Source organism: Megalobrama amblycephala, linkage group LG2, assembly GCF_018812025.1.
Source record: "Megalobrama amblycephala isolate DHTTF-2021 linkage group LG2, ASM1881202v1, whole genome shotgun sequence".
NCBI lineage: Eukaryota > Metazoa > Chordata > Actinopteri > Cypriniformes > Xenocyprididae > Megalobrama > Megalobrama amblycephala.
The window spans coordinates 39,780,608-39,803,220 of NC_063045.1; the positions used below are offsets into that span (position 1 = coordinate 39,780,608).

The 22,613-nt window shown below is 36.8% G+C and overlaps 1 protein-coding gene across 5 annotated transcripts in view; it reads left to right on the forward strand.

Moving 5' to 3' along the window:
- Positions 1 to 22,613, forward strand: part of cntfr (ciliary neurotrophic factor receptor) — a 228,297-nt gene that overhangs the window by 101,335 nt on the left and 104,349 nt on the right. The window lies entirely within an intron of this gene.

Sequence of the window (22,613 nt, forward strand, 5' to 3'; positions counted from 1 at the left end):
GACCCTTGGAGTTTTTCTCTCTATGTCAAGAGCGTATAGTCCCAATTAAATACCTGATCCAGCTCTTTGGGATAACTTAGAAATGTCCTGGCAGTTGTGTTGGAGTTAAACTCTTCATGGATAGTGGCCCTCCAGAAGCTCCATCCTGTTTAAAAAGACGCAACAGAAGTCATGGAATTGGCTTGTCCATGATGGAAAATTCAGGCACAAAACTTGACTCTAGCTTTCACTCTTAAAAATCATGGTTCTTTCAGGAGTTCACATTTACAATTGATTATATAGAGTATGCGTATTTGGCATGCTATCTGGGGGAGGGCTCCGAGCTTGGAATGTGGGCCGAACCCAGAGCACTCCCCCGTATCTTTGGTTAGGATAGTAACCAGTCAAGGAGGAATGTCGAAAAAACTGTCGAGGAACTTAGGTGAGTCAGCTACGTATTTATATGCCTCCTCTTATGCTGATTGGGTAGATCATTTGAACATGTTCCTCCTGAACTTTGTTAATAAAACATAATTTATTGACATCAATTTCCCTATGAGAACCTTTAACATCCATGGAACCTTTCATTGTACAAAAATTGTGTTTCATTCTTTATAGCAGAAAAAAAGGTTCTTTAGATTTAAAATGGCCTTAATAGACTTAAAATGTTCTTCACACTAAGAAAATAGTTCAAGAACTGTTCAATGAAAGGTTCTTTGGGGGACCAACAATGGTTCTTCTGTGGCATCACTGCGAAAACCCCCTTTAAGAACATTTATTTTTATAAGTGTTGAGTAAAATTAAATTAGTAATAAAAATACAGGTATAAAGTTTTGCCAGACTACCGTAGATGAAACTTCAACTGTTTATTGCTAGGATGAGGCATAGTGGTTAAAGACCTAAGCTGATAACTAAAAGCTTATAGGTTCAAAATAGCACCATTATGCCTTTGATCTAGACTCGGGGTGCAATACTTCTCCTGGAGCGCCAATGTCCTGCAGAATTTAGCTCCTACACTAATTAAACACACCTGAACTAGCTAATCAAGGTCTGTAGGAGGTTTCTTGCCACAAGTATTTGCTAAACTCTGCAGGATGCTGGCTCTCCAGGAGGAGGTTTGGTCACCTGTGATCTAGAACCTCAGCATCAAATTGTTCCGGGGGGCTCATTTGTACTTTACAATGTACTTTAAGTCACTTATTATAAAATGACTTATTGCTAAATGATTACTTACTGAAAAGGGAATCCTGTCCCTATGCCGGCCAAAACTGCAGATGTAGCTTCAGTTGGGAACACTGTTTGAGAGTGATAAAGCATCTTCTTGGATGTCTCATGCTGTTGTCATCCCCCACACCCTGTGACGACCCACATTTTGTTGAAATGATGCTCTCACTAAAGCTGATTACATCGCTATAGTGCCTAGTCATTGGCGTGTGTTTCTTTGGCAGGGCAGTAGTATTGATACAATGATGTCATAGTGGGATGACATCACCACATCATCCATCAGCAGTGTTGCTTATCTGTTGCCAAACATGTTCTGATTGGTCTGCTGATCGGGTTTAATCTAGACAGCAGTCATCACAAACACAAACCAAGTAATGCCAGCTAAGCTTTTTGCATGCACGCACACACACACACACACACACACTCAAAAGTGAATGCCAGTACACAGACAGACTTATGTACAGATGGATCAAAAAAAAAAAAAAAAAACTGATGCAGAATCGAGAACAGTTTCATTACAATACACAAACATAGAGAAATATGTTAATGTGATAATTAACTTTCTATTCACACAGTCACAAACGATTTGTGTTTAATGCATCATTAGGGTAGGTATAATTATTGTCAGATATATTTCAAAATGAACCAAGACAAATGCAAAGAGTTTGTGACTTAATCAAAATGTTTCTCATTGACTAATTATAACCAAACTCGATTTGACATCTTGGAAAGTCTTTATTAGAATTCTGTCATTAATTTACTATTGATAGATGTAATACCATGCCACTTTTTCTCAGCTGTATTTCTCTCTGGAATCTCTGTGTTTATTGTTTAATTTGATTTTTTCCTTTGGCAATGCTTGATACTGCACAATATGTCTGTTCTAGTGACAAACTGTCATTGCATCCTAATTCAGTTGCAGGTGGATCTCTTCTAATGACAGTGCAAATGTGAGTAATTACATTAGAGCATTGTAAAACTTCCAAGTTTGGTTAGTGTAAGTAGGGTCTGTTGCTAACCATAAGTCTTGAATGAAGTTGAAGACCAAACAAAGTTCCTAACAAATATTTCAGGTCCATATAGTCCTGTCAATCACAAGGATAGGGGTGTAAACCCTGATTTTTCCCAGGAAGGAAGTGTTCCTGCATCAACATCTTTTGTTAGTCCTTGAACTACATTCCAGGTTAACAAACATAGTTTTAACCATATCTAAGTGTTCATCAACATCTTTTGTTAGTCCATGAACAACATTCCAGGATAACAAACATAGCTTTAACCCTATCTATAATCTCATTTCCAAACAATAACAACATAGCCTAAAAGCAGGCTGAAATGATAATGGCATTCATGCTCCATCCCCTCCTGCATTCCATCCAAAGTCTATTCTTACTTAAGATGCATGACGTCTGAATATGAGGGCACTACATACTGGATGCATGCTAACATGCTATTGTTAACTTTGCAGGTGTTAACTCCAGCCATACAAATTGCCATCCAATAGAAAAACCAATGCTGCAATGTTGACATATATTCTGCAGGTGTATGATTATAAACATAGATGATCATAAATACAGCTTTTCTTTTTAGTTTTATTTAATGATAATAACCCTGCGGACAACCAAAATACTTTTGACTTTCTGCATTCCTCTTGTACATCATGCAGTCCAGACCAAAATGTAATTAATTTCGAATATAGTTTCATTATATAGCATAAAATGTTTGATTGGTAATTTATTCTTCAATCACTCTAAGTTTGCATGAAGGGGGCGTGGCTTATCATGATTGCACAATTTGCAATTTTTCTAGATTTGATCTAGAACTCTTAACTCTCAAGCAAATAAAACAAAGTTTTGGGACAACTGGCCACTATGCTGCTTGTGGGATGTTTTATGCGCACTGAAAAGGTATTATATTTTTGTTTATTTGTACAGTGTTTATAAAACCATTGTGTGAAAACACTGTGTGTAAAGATAAAGACAGTGCTAATTAGCATTAGCATATTAGCATGCTCACATCCTTGGTGGAAGTATGAATTTGGAATGAACACTATACATGGTTGTTTCTTGGCGAAGAACATATAGATTCTTTTTTTCCACATCTATTTTGTAAATACTTAAACTCTTTTTTGGCACCTTTATATTTTGAGTACATTTGGATATATTTAGTTGATAAATCACCATATGGAGGCAATATTAATAAAGGTTATATGCAAATAAACATTTTGCACCTGTGTTTTGGCATCAAGGGATATTTATTTTGATCCAGGAGTCTCTAAATTTAACACCAGGAATAGGGTTTTACATTGTATGGACATGTAAACTGATTAAACAACAACAGATGCGGTGTTAATACACATTTGGTGAAGACAGTGGTATGTTTATTATAATGTGAAGTAACTGGAAATAGTTTTAATTTCCAAATGAAATATGTTGAAGTGGTTATTTTGCTAAAATGGCTTGGCACACGTGATAAAATGAATTTGATTTTTTTTCCCTCCTGAATCCGACACTTTTGATACCTTGTTGTCCTTGTTAAATACATGCTCTTCACATAACAAAAATATAATTAAATGGTAGAAGTTTTGAGCTGAAATAATAGACAAGTCTAGGGATATTTTTAAACTAGAACTAAAAACACTACCCAACCCCATTCTTCCATCAGAAGAAGACAGACAAAGCTTTGTTTTATGTCATCAGTCAGTGAGATTGAGTCCAGACAAGCCCATCTCTGACAATTTAATTATTCATGATACCCTAAGTGAGAATGAGAGCAAATATATTTCAGAGCATCCATTGTCCTGGTCAGTTCCAATCCGGCTCAGCATGGAGAGGCTGTTGAATTCAATCTGTCACTTGTTAGTCTCTAGTGGCCTAAAGGGTCTCACAATACACAAGTACCCTATTTGATGACGGCATCTTGATCGAGTATAGCAATGTGGAATGAATAATGTTGGTGAGTGATGTGTCTCATGTCCAGACTTGCTGGATTATAAAACTGGCACGCAAATCTAAGGCAAATGGACAGTTTTCAGATATTTGACATGCATGATTTTAAAACCAGGATTAAGTCTTTGTCTTTAGTTGGTAAGCTGTGATTGGATCAGGCATTTCCCTGCTGGTGGTAATTTTGAAGCTGTTTACTAGCTGTCCTCCCTAAATGGAAAAAAAAAGAAGAAGAAGAAAAAAAAAAAAAAAAAAAAAACGCATCCCTTTGGGGTGCAAGTGTGAATTTTATCAACAACTCCAACTTTGGCTTTGTTAGAGGTGTGAAAATATGTGCATATTGCCTCCCTAGAGAATTTGCATGGATTATGTGGCACAATTGCACATTTATGTTTACTTCAAGAGCAGTGATAGTAAAGTTAGAAAGTGTGAACCGTCTCTCATGCTCATACCTTGAACCAGCAGGAGGTGAAGTGAGAATGAAAGCGAATGCTGTGGCGATTTTCAAGCATGTCCTTGTTCACAAAAAGAGCGTGTGAAATAAGTCAGATGCATGAACTTCTCACACTGTCAGCACCCTTCAAAATACATATCTCTTTTACTACCATTTTCAAGGTGCTCTAGCACCGCTTCAAGGATTTATACTAAACACAGCTTACATTGGGTGTTAGATGATAAAGACTTATTCAGGAAAATGAGCTTCAGCCTTACCATGTGCTTGCTGTACGTCTAAAGGACTGTTTATCTTCGAAGATGTGCAAAAATAAATGTCTCACTACAGTGTATAAATCATTCAAACTCTCTGCTGTCAATAAAGTTCCTTTTCCCAGCATCAATCAATGCTTAAGATGTTCTCCTTGGAAATCCCAACACGGAAAGCATAAAATTGGCATGGCTACACACAGCGCTGAGGAAACAGCTGTTTTGTGTGAAGCTACAGATGTAGGCCGTGTACTTCCCTTCCGTAGTTGCAGTTATCCTCTTTTTAATTAAACTGGAAATGTGGCAGCAAAAGAGAATCTTAGGAATCCTGATAAGGACATGTCCAGGGCATAAAAAAAATAAAAAAATAAAGCCCTGCTGGTTTGGAATGACATGAAGCTGAGTAAATGATGGCAGAATTTTTGGATGAACTACCCCTTTAAAAGAGACCTATTACAGTATGTCCTTTTTCAAAGCCTTGATTTTGTTTTTGGCATCTACTAGAATAGATTTTCATGCTTGAATGTTCAAAAAACTTTAGTTTTCACAAATTATTTTTTCACCTATTTGAAATTGTTTCAGCTCCTCTCTACCCAGTCTGTCAGTAACACTCTGTTTAGTTCCCATCTCTATGAAGCTCCTCCTTCTGAAATGCACAGTGTTCTCTGATTGGTTGGATGGATCAGTGTTTTGTGATTGGTCAACCGCTTCAAGTGTGTTTTGGAAATGTCACGCCCCTTACCATAATCGCAAGTTTCATTATTTAAATGTGACGAAGTTTGTGATGTGTTCGTTCCGAAAAGAAAACTCAAGACTACAATCGAGGCCTTTCAGGGAAATCAGAAAAAAAGTGCTTAATACCCTTTGGAGTGACTTGCAGACCTTTTTTATGCTCAAACAGCAACATTACACACTAAAGAAAGTTGAAAATGTAAAGGAGCATAATCCTCTGTAAGTAGAAGAAACTATTTGATCTTTCTTATGCGAAAAGCACAGAAAACCCACTCTGTGAATCATCGTCCATAATTTGACACTGTCACATTAACTACGATCTTATCTCTGTGGGAGACAGGAAGTTGTGTATCATTACTTCCTGTCTAACAGCATCTCTGCGCCCTTGGGGCCTTGATTTTGCAAATCCCATTCTTATTCTACCTCCCAGTGCATTGATTATTGTATTCAAATAAAATGCACATTGAAAACATTAATGCTCTGTTTTAAAATCTATTGAGATGCCTTGTTACCTACACGGGGAGACTATATCCAAAAAAAGGAACTTCATAAGGAATTGATCTGAAATGTTATGCACGCATAATAATTCTCTTAATAGCACTTATAATATGAAGTGCACAAGAGATTTGACTTAGACCTGATTACAATAGAATCAGATAACAGCTTGATACCATAATATATCAACCCCCCAATGCATTCTGGGATTATTTTACTCTGAAAAGTTTTGCTACCTTAGATTTAGGCTGTTGGGGTAAAATTATGCCTTTTACCATTTTGGAACACCTCAATGTCTGAAACATGTCTAAAATGCCTTAAAATACTGTTTTGGTAGGCTGCTCACTATAGGTTTTGGAACAGAGCTTAAGTGTCCACCCCCTTGGTCATGAGCCAAATAGCATGGCCATTCTAGGATTTTGCGAGCTCGCTAATGGGGAATGTTTATACTCGTGGAGGTCAGCACAGTTCTTAATATGTATTCGGGCACTGGGCTGGAAGTCTTAATGGACTTGCACAATGCTTTGCAGTTGCAGTGTTCCACTGTGTGCAAAAATCATCTAATTGGCAAGGCAGAGTTGAACTCGGGATCAGACTGCTGGATTTGTGTTTGTTCATGCGTGGTGTTCTTGTTCAGTACAGTGAACACTGCTTAACAAGACAGAGTCTTAGTATTATTTCACCTTAGTGAGATCAGGAGAGTTTCCTCAAGAGATGAGGAGGTTTACTCTTGCAGTTTTCTGTAAATTAACTTGTGAAGACTTAAAATCTGTAAGTGTTTCCTCTAGTTATTCTGCTTGTTAGTGTGTGTAGGAAAAAAAAAAAAAAAAAAAAAAAAAAACAGCTTTATAATTTAAAAGTGGTCTTCAAAGGACATACAGTACTTTTTTTTTTTTTTTTTTTTTCATTGTGGGTAGACTTTAAATTTCATTCAAAATTTAGAGTTCCCTGTGTAAAGGATATCTGCTAGGCAGGCAAAATGATCAAAGCTCTAACAGATTAAAAAAAAAAAAAAAAGCACTAAAATGTTAATGAACTACATAAAGTAAAGCACATCTAATGCTGGGCTAGCAGTGGTCATGTTTGATTCACACAGCACTTAATGATTGTGCCTGGAGAATAAGGCCTACAACTTTGCCTAGCCATGACTTGCTTGATTAGACTATACAATGATCTGCTAAATCTTTCCAAGAGCAAAAAGAATGATCTCCTAACTTATGTATAGATGAAGAGTATTAACTCTATTTTCTTGTTCATTATTCTCTTACCCCCTATAAACTCTTGGCAGCTTCCTTCAGTGAGTCTCTGTCCAGCGCTGCACGTCTTGGCATTGGAATTTCTGCCCATTCCTCTTGGCAAAATTGCTTAGCTGCCATCATGCTGGATGAAGACAGTTTGTGAACAGTCATTGCACACATGCTCAATTGGACTGAAGTCTGGGCTTTTACTGGTTTTAAGCCACACCACTGTAGCTTTTGCCCAGTGTTTTGGGTCAACACCATGTTGGAAGATGAATCGTCTTTCATCTCAAGGAGCTCTTGCAGATAGCGACACATTTTCCTAACAGGATTTTTTCTTTATTCCGTTGTTCTTGACTTTATGGCTTTTCCAGCTCCTGCCGCAGAGTAGCATCACAAAAATACAAAGCTCCCACCAGCATAATTTACTGTGGAGTATTCAGAATGTGATGTGATGTGCTGTCTTTGGTTTGTACCATTGAGGCCCAAATGTTCTCATTTTGGTCTCAAAGAACACGTAGTCCAAATTTTTGGAAGTCCATTGCATCAGAATTGACCCATCTAGATGCAATAAAATATATATTTTAAATAAATTCAATAAAATGTATTGTTTATGATTGCTTGCATATTGAAAAGTGCTGGTATCCATGGCTGAGATCTTGGTAAAATATGGTTGGTGGATGGATGGATGGATGGATGGAGATTCTTTTGAACAGGGCATAACTGAGTTCAAATAGACATTGCATCATCCTGCTGAGATCAAATTCAATCTTTATTGAATTTTAAAGGAGTGTCTGTGTAATTTTTCTCCCTCCCTTAAAACATTGTCTATAGCAGCACATCAGTGCATCTCCCAAGGCTACTTCATGGACTGTCCAGACAGCTGTTTAAATCACACACGCTTCCACACAGATGTTTTTGTTTGTGAATAGAAACCTAATGCGGGATGAAAGTCTTGTGTAGGACATGAGCAATACATTTCTGGTGTGGATGGCTTTCCTCTGTTATTTCCCTATTGCTGGTTAACTGTGTGGGGGTTAGGGTTAGTATAGTGTACAGGTAATTATAGTGAATAAACTGTATTAATGAATGAAATGTTCAAGGTGTCTGAATAAATTTTGGTTTGACTGTACAAAATAATGTTGCGCCTGTCCCTCTTGCCTTAAATTGTATGTACAAATAAAACAACTTTTAAATCATATTAAGTGTTTTTTTTTTTGTTTTTTTTGCAAATCTAAAAATGCAGAATGTTTTCTGTGATGGGTAGGTTTAGGGTTAGTGGATAGAATATACAGTTTGTACAGTACAAAAATCATTGTCTATGGGAAGTCCCCATTCCTTTGTCTTTTGTTGTCTTACCTGTTTCATCTTAAGAATATGCAAATATATAATTATAAAATTATCAATAAAATAACTGCATAACAGGTAGATATCATGCAGATCTAATGAAAAGTTGCTTTTTGTTTGAATAAACTGTGTGTGTGTGTGTGTGTGTGTGTGTGTGTGTGTGTGTGTGTGTGTGTGTGTGTGTGTGTGTTTGTGTGTGCAATCTGTTCTTTTGAGTCTAACAACAGATGCAGAATGTACTTAACCTTTAAGTGTAAATTGAATATTCAAGATTCAAGGGTAAAATGTGTTTTTTGTGTGCCAATAGCATCACAAATATTGTAGAATAGTTCAAGTAGCTATTGTTTCCTAAATATTCTTACAGCCCCTTATGTTCTGCCCCACAGACTCACGCCACACTCTTCACAAAAGTCTGTAAAAATACAGCTCAACGTACTGTTTTAATAGGAAGGAATTTTCCAAAACACAACAGTTCTGATTATTGCATCTGTTGTGTTTTAGAGTTAATGGAAAGTCCGTAAACTTAATGGATACTGCTCTGGCAGAAAATTACCAGTACCTTTTCTGTACGTTAAATAAATAAATAAACACACACACACACACACACACACACACACACATATATATATATATATATATATATATATATATATATATATATATATATACACACACACACACACACACACACACACACACACACACACATACACATATATATATATATATATATATATATATATATATATATATATATATATATATATGTTTTCTCAGAAATTGCTTGTAAATTTAATACAATGTAAAATTGAAATATAATGCAAAATATAATGCAATTATCAACACTTTTCATGATTCATTAATTTTGACAGCTGTAATAGTAAAAATGTAGTAAAAGTATCATCGCGTAAACGATTGGCCCTCTGGCTTGTCAATCACTGCCATTACGTTCCTTGTGAAAGACGTGACATAATGAATCCACTAACACGACACAGCGAATGCCGGTGGTAAACACTCGTGTTCCAATACTCGTGCACGAGTTTTGGGAGGCGTTCCCTCGAAATGAGCTGTGAAGGAGTGGGGTTGTTCTTACGCATGCGCTCATTTCAAAAACTCACTAACAGTCTTTGGTTTCTCAGTCGACGAAAAGATCCTCTTTAGCACCTTTAAAGTGTATTACTGCTTTACTGCATGCACACATACCCAAACAAACCTAACAAAACATTAGAAGCCGGTCCCCATATTCCAAAAAGAAGACTATTAAAAAGGATTTCAGAAATTTAATCCCTATAGTGTCTTGAATAATCCACCAGGTATTTTTCAACCCCTAGCCATGCAGTCATTTTCCATATGCGTTTTTGTAATTGCATGATTAACTTTCCTCTGCCCTGCTCGAATATGAGTGTTTTTCCTGCTGTTGTATTCAGTGCACCACTTTAAAATATGCAGATTAACTACCTGTCAGATGTCAAGTGGTATTACAGAAATGAAATATATGCAGAACAGGACCACATTTACAGTTTTGCACTATAAATCTAAAGGTGCAATTCCAGGACATTTTGTGCATCATATGAATGAGGAGACGCTGACTAGAACTTGAACCCAAGCCATACACAAATAGAAATACTGCAAAGCTATGAGAGTTCTTGCACAAGGAGTGAACTCTTTCATGATTTTTCTGCAATTGATCTGCTGTGATATTCTCTGTCCTCTATGTTAGCTATCAGAGTAAGAAAAACAACCTCATGCTCTGTCTGTAACCTTTTCAGCCAAACTGGCAAAAGTGATTCAAGCTAGGAAATTGGTTCAAAGAGAAGGTGAAATTGGATTTTCAAACTACAGCACCCTGGATGGATGGATACTGCTGTCTTAAACATGCTTGTTGGGCTAAAGAGATTTTTGAGACATTCAGGAAAGACCTCTAGCAGGTAAAGCCAGTTCAGCTCAACCATTTCAACAATAAGCCATCTGCTATCAGAACAGCTAAAGTAAAATAGTTTGAGCTAACCAGCAAGACTCTCTTGGCCAATCAGCTTTACAAGTGATACAATGCTGGTCAACAAGCCTCAACATCTAAAATTTCTTTTGAACAGCATTGATGCACAAGTCTAAGGGCTCAACAATAAAGTTGGCCTGCTGGCCTGAGACCAGCGTGAGAGAATTTGGGGCCAGTTGATGGAACAGTGACTCTCCCTTGTTGGGCCAGTGATGCATTGTCAGTGAATCTTAGATTTGTTGATCATGCACACAAGCTTTCAAGAATTTAGGGTCAGCGAGATGTTTTTTGATGTTGTAAGAAATGGTTACATTTCGTTTCCATAGTCCACTTTAAACCCGGGATACACTGCATGATTTTAGTAATCCTATAAGATCATTACTTTATCGCACTGTGCGACATGGATCTATTAAACCTGGGTACGACATGGATGTAGACTGTACGATGATGACACCTATTGACTCGTAGGCTACGATGCAAGTTTCAATAGAAAAATAAAACGTCATGCGCTAGTGGTAAACAAAAAGACCATGTTAAATCACATTTTGGCAGATGTAGTTTTTATGTGTGCTGTAAAAAAAGGAAGCGGCGAAATAAAAAGGGAAAAGATCTAGAGGTAAGCAGTTTTAAGTTTTAGCGCCATGTCGCGTTGATTTCATGTCGCATTTTTATTGGCTGGTCAGTAGCCGTAAGTCGTAACAGCAAATACACTGTGCGTTGATTGGGGAACAACCAATGAAGCACAGACATCCAACACACTCATTATACAGAATAATGAATATTAATATATGAGCACGGAGAGAATGACAACAAACTCCCAAGCACAAGGGAGAAATGTGAAAGAATATTTAATAGGGCTAATAATAGGCTACTTTGATTACATTTACGAATCAGTCTTTTAGAATAATCGTGTCGTCGTGTTCAGATTGGCTACACCACTGTATCAGTGTCCAGTTTGCACATATAATTCATTTGAAGAAGACTTGATGAAATATGTGTGCATAACTACACCGTGCTGGTTGATGTTTGGTGCAGGAGTATGTGTGAAATAAAAACTTTAAACACAGATACTTTATTCTGTATGAGCTATGTGCCACGTGGCTAGTGTTGTTAAACTCATCGCGGAGCTCCGCGCTGAAACCGAGCATATGCGCGCTCCGCCTGTATATCATAAAAACAGTCGTATTTTTCATATGTTCGTATTCAAACTCCAGTTCTGACCGCATCGCGAGCAAAATACAAACAACACACGTGCTGTGCTGAGGGAAACAGCCTACGGCTTGCGTATTTGAATGCAGCTAGAGCAGGCTAGAGTGATTGGATTGAATGAGCTTTATGTCATGAATATATATGTCGAGAATCTATGTCAGCATGTTCGAAAGTCCACGATGACGTCAGATTTTGTGACGTTGCTCCGACTCAGCTTTTCAAACAGGAAGACAGAAATCGCTCTGATAAATGCAAAAATAACTATTTTTCACTTATGAATAACATTAATGAGTACCTTTAGTGTTTTCAATGATGTGCAGCCTATACATATCTGTTTACATCTCAAAAAAAGTGTTTTGGGGTTTCATGACCCTTTAAGGCCTGTTCACACCAAGAATCATAACTATAAAGATAACGATAACGACAACTATATTAGTGTCCACTCCAACGCATGGTATTGTTCTGTTTGTTATAAGCTTGTGCTGCAGTTTTATTATCTGGATTCTGGATCCTTCTGACCCTGTGACAATCCCCATTCCAGCTCACTCGTCCTGTCTTGACCTGTCTTCAACTTGTCACCCATGTCCTCAAGCTCTCTGTCCATGCTTTTATAGGACGGGACCTTTTAACTTCTGCACGCACCTCCAGCTGTGCTACACCGTCTTGGTCTACTTGGGACTGTTGCTTTTCCAAGACCTTAATGACTTGAAGGGTAATGATGTGTCCATCTTCTTACCAGAGCAGAGGCTCCTTTCCTTCAGCAGATTCTTCTTGTGGTTTCTTCCTTTCAGGGCATTTTTTTGTTTTTACCAGTGATTTTCTCATATCCCAAAACATTTTTGCCATGTACCTGTTGCCCTTGGTCTGCCCTTAAAGATTTAAGCCCTAGGCTTTCTAGAAAACATAGACATGATCATGCCATTGTTAAAAGAATTGAATTGAACTGAGGAAATAATAACAAAACAAAGAGTCTTGAGAGTGCAGAAAAAAACTTTTGATATTTTTTTGTCTTTTGGAATTTGTCTGTACAGTGGCAAAGATAAATCCTTAAAAAGAAAATCATCCTTTATATATATATATATATATATATATATATATATATATATATATATATATATATATATATATATATATATATATATATATATATATATATATTTAAACTGTAAAGTACCTTTTGTACAATGCAAAGTTTCCATGGATAAAATAATAACAATAAAGATATATAGCTTCAAGCTTTAATTAAGGGGCCAAGCACCACAAAGTCAGAATGAGGAGCTAAAAAGTGAGTATCAGATTAACTGCTATTTTAGAAACTATTTTAGGACTATTTTAGGTCAAATGGTTGAAAACCCATAAATACAATCATTTGTAAAGTGGCGGCTTATAAGGTGGTGCTAATACCAAACTGATCAAGTTTGGTGTGAATATGTCAAATCTTTCAAGAGATAACACCACAAGATGATCTGATTCAAATTTGTTGAAAATCGGACAAAGCTTGTAGGAGTTCAACAAAGTAGGTTTTTTTTTAAAAAAATTAAAAAATAGTGAATTTGACAGTATTCAAATCAGGGAACCAAGGTGTCAAAGGAAAAATGAATTTTGTTCCTAGCCCTTATGGTTAAAAAAAAAATATTAGCATAAATGTGATTGCAAATTTGGACAGTTGGTGGCTAGAGGGATTGAGTTAGAGACTCTAAAATTGCTGTGGTTAATGTTCAGACGGTGCTCATGTGTGCTGAATTTCCTTACTTTCCTGCAAGCAGTTCTATAGGCTGAAGAGCAGAAGAAGAAGAAGCACCGTCGGTGCTTGGCCCCTAATTATTTTAGATAGTGTAAATTTGAAGCACGACAAAGAAACGTTAGATTACTGGGATTATATTTTAAGCAAAGGCTTCTATATGTAGTCTATTTAATGTCATTACTGTCTTAGAGAAACAACTGAGATGTCTCGGAGTTGTCTTTTGTGATTAAGACTCAAACATGAATGAAGCATTTCCTGAGAACATGACAACACAAGAAAACCTCACACAACAACAGTAATAGAGAGGTTTCAGAGTTCTAATACGGATAAATCTTCACCTGCTGCAATACGAGCACAGGATGAGTTCAGTGTGGAGTGCACTGTCACCTGAAGTCCTGAGTGGATCTCATGTTCAGTGATTCAGTGTTTGATTTCAGGTGATGGGGACTTATTATCTGAAACAGTGCAGGTTGGCTGCTTATCCTCTGGGGTGTATCGATCCAGCAAGCTCTCTGGGACAGCTAGACCATTCTATTCTTACTGATGCATTTACTCTATCTCTCTCTCTCGCTTCCGCTAGCCCTGTGTGTTCTGCCTCTGTGCTTTCTTCATCCTTGAGAGCATTATGTTACCAACATTGACTGTGGAAAGCATCAGCGTGACAGCTCACTGTCAGTCCTGAAGAACAGTGCATACATTGCATTGCATGCATTGCGTGCATCGACCAGTGGCCATTGATCAGAACCGGACAGCTTTTGCCTCAAACACATGATCGGCAAATGGCTGTTTTTTTTTTTTTTTTTTTTTTGGTTTGTTGTTGTTGTTGTTGTTTCTTTCACAAACTGCATTGCAATCATTTCCCAAAATGTCATACTGTTCGCGAAACTCGAAATATTGGAAGAAAAATATAAATATTGAATTGGGGATGAAGATCTATATGAATGCGTTTCTGAAATAAACTGGCCTTTTCCTCTTACCTTCGTTTAAATGTGTATCAATATAGTGTTTATAAGTGCAGTGCTGCTTTGTGTACAACGGTATTCGCTGTTGTTCCACAAGTGCCACCTACTGTCAAAGAGGGAATTTGCATTTTCATTTAGTCTGTCTGCTGTTTTGTGCAGGTACTTTATGTAGCATAATTTCACAAACAATCAATTGTTGCTTAAATCTTGAAATTATACAATCTAATTTAAATCAAAAACAACTGCTCATGCTACATACATTTGTGTAACATCTTTGTGTGGATCATGATTAAAATGGAGTGGTTGCCTCATTTCAAATGGCTACAGATTATTTTTTAAGGCCAGTTTGGCCTATAGTAGAGGAAATAAACAACAAATAAATTTGCTTAATCAAAGAAAAAAAAAAATTGTCAAATCGGAATTGGCCCATTTGCTTGAAAAAAAAAGAAAAAGAAAAAAAAAAGTCAGCAATCGGAATTGGCCATGGTGCATCCTTATATAAACTGCACTTCTACTAAAAATCTCTTATTTTCTGAGTCAGTCTTCTTCTTCTTCTTCTGGTATTATAAATAGGGCTTGTAGCAACTCATAATGTAATAACTGCACATAATGCAAAAACTGTACAAATAATAAAAACTGTAATAAATATTATAATATTGTAAATATTATAACATATAATAAAATGTTCATAATGTAGTAATTTTCTCAAAACGTAATAAAATCTTGAGCTTATAATGTATTACATTATTACATTATGAGAAATTTATTACATTATGAACTCACCAAAAACGTCATATTTTCATAATTCTAATAGCTTTTAAAACATAAAAAAATAGTATTCCCTTACATTTGTTATTTATGTTATTTTATTTATTTATTTGTTTATTTGTTTGTTTGTTTGTTTGTTTGTTTGTTGTATAATTAATCACATAAATTAACACATGAAATGAATAACCCAAATTATAATAACTGTTGGAAGTGAGCTGTCGTGCTGACGGACCTGTAAAAAAGAAAGAAAAAAGTGGCCAGATATTCTTCACCCCTGTTAATACATTTGTGCTCTTTAATTTTAACTAGCGGCAAAACACATGGAAATTAAATTCATTAGCTAGCTAACTATATCACATTTAGCATAACATTTTTATGTCTCATAAAAAATGAATCATTTCTTAAAAATGCCCTGGTGTAAATTGTGCTTAACTCATAACAGATTCATGCTGTGACTGCCTAGCTGATAATAATTTTATCAGACTAGGCAACAAAAAGACTGTAGAAATAAGACTAAATGCAAACCCTTAAATAACATCTAGCTCTATACTGTAAATAAACAAGAAAGAAATACAATAAAATGGTTTCTTGGACCAAAAACAGTCACATATTAGTTTTAAATTACCAGTTTCCACCCTTTCTCTGACGTTTATTTAACTAATTAATTAAACTGCACCTTTAAGACTTTTGTTAATGACCTCTATTATGATTGGCTAATTGCTGTGCAATAATGTTGTTCACCAGGATTGGCTAAGTAGTCTTTCGATGAAGTGTTAATATACTCATGGTTATGACATCGATACCATGACTTCTGAAATACCTATATTTGCAACTTACTGGACATTATGAATGAACTTTAGTGAACAATATTATATTCTTAATTGCATTAATCTTATTTAAAATGCTGAAAAAAGAATGTTAATTTTTAGTTTGAGACACCTTTTTGTTATGCTTGTTGAAAGTCTCATCAAATCACCATGTTAAGCTGGCTAAATGTATTTTTATAAATATATATCGCCTGTGGAAAGGCGTAGGACCATAAAATGTTTGTTCAATCATTGCGTTCGGTCTGAGTGAAATAATAGCTTGTGTTCCCTGTTGGTCAACGTGTGTTTGCATACCACTGCACAGCCTATTCACGAAGACATCATATGTCATCAGCGTGTTTCTTGTACGCTGTGCAGACAGAGCGAGAATGGCAAATTGTGGAAATGTGTTTTGATAATAACGCATAATGTAGCTTATGTAGTGTGTGTACCTTGGCTAAACAGCTAAACGACAGCAGCACCCAGCATCTAATTGGGAACTATTTTTATATTTTCAAAGTTACGAGCAAACTACAACATCCACACCTTTGGTGCATGGATTCGTACGGCCACCACCACCAGATTTTTCAACAATTGTTTCTGAGTCTTGCTACAAACAATGCGTAAACGTGAAAAATGAAAATACCCTCAGCGTCCCTGCGGGTATTGTGCATGCCGTCCTTAGCATGAAAGATAGTTTTGTGTTGTTCCTTTGCTTGATATTCTGACATATTGTATTTTTGCTGAAATACTATCACCTGTCTGGTTATAAAGACAGTGATGTTGTTTATTTTGTGCTCAAAGCTGTCACGTTAGAAATGTCCAATATATCAATTTGCTGCATCAAATTGATATATTTAAAAAGTTGTTTACATTCATTACTGTAGTACTGATACTAACTGTACTGTAAATTTTTTTCTCACCGGTGAATGACACATGATGTAATCCAATTTACGTTGTTCTGGTCTGTGCGCGTTCATGTGTTTTCGAGGAGGTGCGGCTTTAGATGGCGATTTGCTGGAAGGGTGGGATTGTATGCTTTCAATGCTAGCAGGCTAAAGTTAGCATTTTCCCAGAACACCTACTTCACTACTTCCTACTTTAACTAATGTTACCGAATTGAACCTTATTGTAAAGTATTACTGAAAATTAAACACAGTTTTTGATTTAAACTTCTGTAGAAAAACACTTTAGAGTTGATTAAATTTGATTCAATTCTGCTAATCGGTTCAATTCAGCTCTTCAATGAATAGATTCAAAACTCTTGATTTAGCAATTATTTAGCGTAATTATGTATTTACGTATTTAGTTGAAATAATGAAATGACCCCTTTAGACATCTCAGAGCAAATATCATCAAAAACCTGCAAAATGTCAATACTTTTTTTTTTTTTTTTTTAAAGCTCTTCCAGCCATTTTAACTGCCAATAATAATGAATCATTTCCCTGTTATGCATTTCTGATCTACTGATCTCAGAAATTGTCTTCAGTGAGAATAGCTTGCATTCTTCTCATTCCTTCAATTGCAGCTATACAGCTTAATGACATGAATGTGATTGTGCGTGTCTGTGTTTGGTCATAAAAGCAAAGGGACAAAAACATGAATAAAACAGTGAAGTTAGCATCTTCTAATCCTGAATTGTTACTTTTGATAGTGGTATTCAGTTGATGCTATTTATGATGGTGCTCACAATGATGATGCAAACATAAAGGAGAGGGGACGGAAACAAACAATCACACCAAGTGTGAAAATAGCTGAAGATACCCTGTGAGTGACTCTAACTGTTTTTCACACATTTTCATTGCTTCCGTCTCTGCTGTTTACTCTCTATGAGCTCATTAAGCCGAACACATTAAATGAAGCATTTGTGATCCGTCTGGTGATAGTTTCTATTTCTGCCCTTCATTAATCCTTCAAAAGATGTTGACGGTGACAAAAAAACATTCCCTAAACAATTTTAAGCTTTGCGCTCTGTTCACCAAGTATATCATCAAATTAGTTATGCAAGACAGGCGTAACTTGATGCTGAACTTGATGAAAGTGCTAGACTTTCGTTGTCTTATTATGCATTATTGAGGAAAAAATGCTATTTGTGGTCCATTGAGAATAAAAGCTGCTGACAAGTGGATTCATTGGAGAATTAAATGTGGGTTGCAGTTTGCAGGTTGTGCATGGAGTGTAAACGTGAGCTTTCTTGCATAGTTGATGCAGGTGTGCTAGTGTGTCAATGCCACAACGCTCATTATGACTTAATCGCCTTAATTTTTTTCAAAAATACCAAAATTCAATGTATACATATAATGACTTAATGGGTTAGTTCACCCAAAAATGAAAATTATGTCATTAATGACTCACCCTCATGTCGTTCCAAACCCGTAAGACCTCCTTTCATCTTCGGAACACAGTTTAAGATATTTTAGATTTAGTCCGAGAGCTTTCTGTCCCTCCATTGAAAATGTATGTACGGTATACTGTCCATGTCCAGAAAGGTAATAAAAACATCATCAAAGTAGTCCGTGTGACATCAGTGGGTTAGTTAGAAGTTTTTGAAGCATCTAAAATACATTTTGGTCCAAAAATAACAAAAAATATGACTTTATTCAGCATTGTCTTCTCTTCTGGGTCTATTTATATCCACAGTGACGCTGCTTCTTCTTCTTCTACGGCAGTTGGCATCCAGCTTATTGGTGCATTACCGCCCCCTTCTGCTCCAGACTGTGACGCGATTAGGACATCCGCGAGTCTGCGACATGCACACCTACGCACCATTTTAAAAAATATAGCAATACCAAAATACAAACAATGTAGAATAGCTTGAATACAGCGTGCGTCTCCCTCAGACTGTAAACGAAGCTCGGGCGCACTACATAACACGTCATCAGCGTCACTGTCCGGAGCAGAAGGGGGCGGTAATGCACCAATAAGCTGGATGCCAACTGCCGTAGAAGAAGAAGAAGCAGCGTCACTGTGGATATACACAGACCCGGAAGAGAAGACAATGCTGAATAAAGTCGTATTTTTTGTTATTTTTGGACCAAAATGTATTTTAGATGCTTCAAAAACTTCTAACTAACCCACTGATGTCACATGGACTGCTTTGATGATGTTTGTATTACCTTTCTGGACATGGACAGTGTATCGTACATACATTTTCAATGGAGAGACAGAAAGCTGTTGGACTAAATCTGAAATATCTTAAACTGTGTTCCGAAGATGAAAGGAGGTCTTATGGTCGGGTTTGGAACGACATGAGGGTGAGTCATTAATGACATAATTTTTCATTTTTGGGTGAACTAACCCTTTAAATACACCTTTTCTATGAAGTGCATTTTTTTAATTTTGGTTTTACAATTCAGCCTAAAGTAATTTGTGTAGAGGTAATTCATAAATATAACAATTATTCAGACATTTTTTATATTTTTGATATATTCTTACTAGTGAGTGCAGGACACTTTTTGTAATCTTAGTAACCAGACAGTTGATGGTATAGCCATTGACTTCTATAGTGTTTTTTTTTTTGTTTTTTTTCCTACTATGGAAGTCAATGGCTACCGTCAACTGTCTGGTTACCAACATTCTTTAAAATATTTTCTTTTGTATTCAACCGAAGAAAGAAACTTATACAGGTGGTACAACTTGAGTATACGTGATGACATTTTTGGATAAACTAACCCTAAGTGGATACAACATGTTTCCCATAAGGTCAGTATATTCAAAGTCCTGAAACAGGTTGCCTCAAGTTTTTTGAGCTTTCTTAACTTTTTTTTTTTTTTTTTTTACAGTGTACAGCCAGAGCATTCTTTCTCTATTCAACTGAGTGCATCTGCTTGTTCAGCTTCAGCTGCCCCTATACCAGTCACTAAGGCATTCAAATTGAGTCCAGTGACCCAAATGATGACAACAAAAGTATGCATGCCATCTGTTTCAGACTCCATTTGATGTATCATGCCCCATTCACTACCCCCACAAGCATAGAAACTCAGAGAAGCTCATCAAATTCTGTGTTGATAGTTGTATAATACACCCTCACTGTTTTTGTAACTCACTTTTTCTCATCACTTGCACTTATAGGTGCATTCTCCTCTAAAGACACTAAAGAACAGTCACTTACCTCAACGTTTCTGTTTTTCATTCCCATCTAGCCATGCTAATTCATCAAAGTGAAGCTAGCATTGTGTTTGCGTGAGGCCTAGCTTGAAAAGAGGGTATTGGCGTATGCGAAGGAACAGAGAGCCCACATATGTCAAATGGCAAAGTCTGGGCATTAATCTTCACGCCTCCATCTGCATGCACTCTCGGAGAGGTGTATGTTGGAGAAATTGGGTCAGGAAATTCACGGTTGTTAACATTAACCTTTGTTATCAGATCTCACTCCTCTTACAACTCAGAGTCAACTATATGCAACTAATAGCTTTTTTTCAGTGCTATGATACCAATGCAAAACTTGTTTCACAATGCATATTGCATTAACAGCACAACTTTAGAGGTCAATAGCAGTCCTTCCAGACTGATAGATGATACAGCTTTTGCTAAGTATACACAATTAGCAACTTCTAAATTAGCCTTTGAAGGTCACATTCCATGTCAAGTGCATATTAATCTATTTTCTGTTGTATTTATGAATGTCATCACAGTTAATGAATGTTGCTGGAATTATGCTCATCAGGAGAGGTGCCATTCAAAAAAAGCAAAAAAAAAAAAAAAAGTCTGATGTTTAAACATGCCGTCATTCTTAGCTTATGCTCCTCAAACTGCAATTTAGAATGGAAATAAAGTATAGTTTGAGATAAATTATGCAACGATAATTACGCTTTAATATCACCATAAATGCCACGACTGTATATGTAGTCATAATATTAGTGCAATTACTGTACATGATCTAATGTCTCTGTTTGCATGTGTGGCAGCAGCGGTAAATCTACTGATAGATTGCCCTCTTAGATTCCAAGCTTCTGTGTGTGTACTCGGGTTGTGCACGATGAAGCAAACACTGCAGTGAAATGGTTGTTTCCAAAAACTAATGCTTGCAATAAGTTTTAATTTCCTGTGTGGGTTAGCAGCTGTCTGGTGGCCCTTAAAACAGAAGCTCAAAACGAAACTCCTAAAATTTGTGATGATTATTTCCCCAAAAGACAAGACAAGTCAACTCTTCTCACTCTGAAAGTGTGAGAAACAATTCTTCCCAGTTATAGTGATTGTGATGTTCCTAGTTAATTAGGTGTTGCACTTTGTCTAGAATGTCCAATCCTGCTCACGGAGGGACACTGTTCTATAGAGTTCAGCTCCAATTTCAAATAAACATCTGAACCAGCCGATCAAGGTCTTCAGAATAAAGAAACTTCCAGGCAGGTGTTTTAGAGTAAGTTGAAGCTAAACTCTGCAGGACATTGGACCCCCAAGAGCAATATTAGGCCATGTTCACACTGTACATTTTGGGTATTGACAGCCACCTTTACTTACAGGTTTGAGTCTTGAAATGCCCCGTTCACACAACAACTTACAGTAGCGTCTCGAACACTGTCTATGTCACTATGAACGTCCAACGAGAGTCAAGCCCGTATTCTCTTACTAGTAACCATAACGACAGTGACCAATGTAATATTAAAGATGGCGACGTCCATAAAACTGAAAAGTCTTATCACTTTTGACATGATGAGACTAATTGAACCGCGAGTTCATCCATCAAAACTTCATTAACCAACAGCAGCATGTAAACACGCAGTTTTTAACCGTTGCACTCGTGTGTCACATCCTTTTGCGACATCTCGCGCATGACACGGCATTTGAATTTGGAAAAGAGACACAAAACCGATGGGAGCCACAACCATGGAGAACAGTGACTGGATCCATGATGCACAGCTCATATCTCTGTCGCTGTACGTTACCGAAAGCGAAACCACACACTTAACACCTTCGAAGTGCGGCTCTCTTGCACTATATGACGTGACAGACAACAAGTTGTCCAGTCCGGTTCCGTTCATACGGCACAGATTTTCAGAGTTTGTGAGTCCTGAAAATTGACGGATGTGAGTTCGGTTATAGAATGCGGTTGTCACTCCTGTAAATAACTGTACTGTGTGTGAAGTGGACGTAACCGTATTAAGGACTCAAATACAGGACTGATGACCGTTTTCTGCCGCTGTGTGAACGTGGCCTTAGACACCTTTGCATCTGGTATTCCTCAAATTCTCCTGCTCAGCACAGAAAAGACAAAGTAGAGATTGCAATGTCCTCTCATGCAGAACCAATCGAGATCAGAGCTGAATGTGATGAACTCAAAACTTAGGAGAGCTAGTCATGCTTTACAGATGATGTGGTTGGAATTTGTTTCCAAAGGTAGCTGAAAGATCCTGCAAGGTAACATCCATCATCCAAAAAACTCTGTACCACTGGAAACATTCTCTGGTGTTATGTCACTAGTAGTTGGAGAACCCACCCAAATGTTCTTTTCTTCAAACAGACCTGTTAT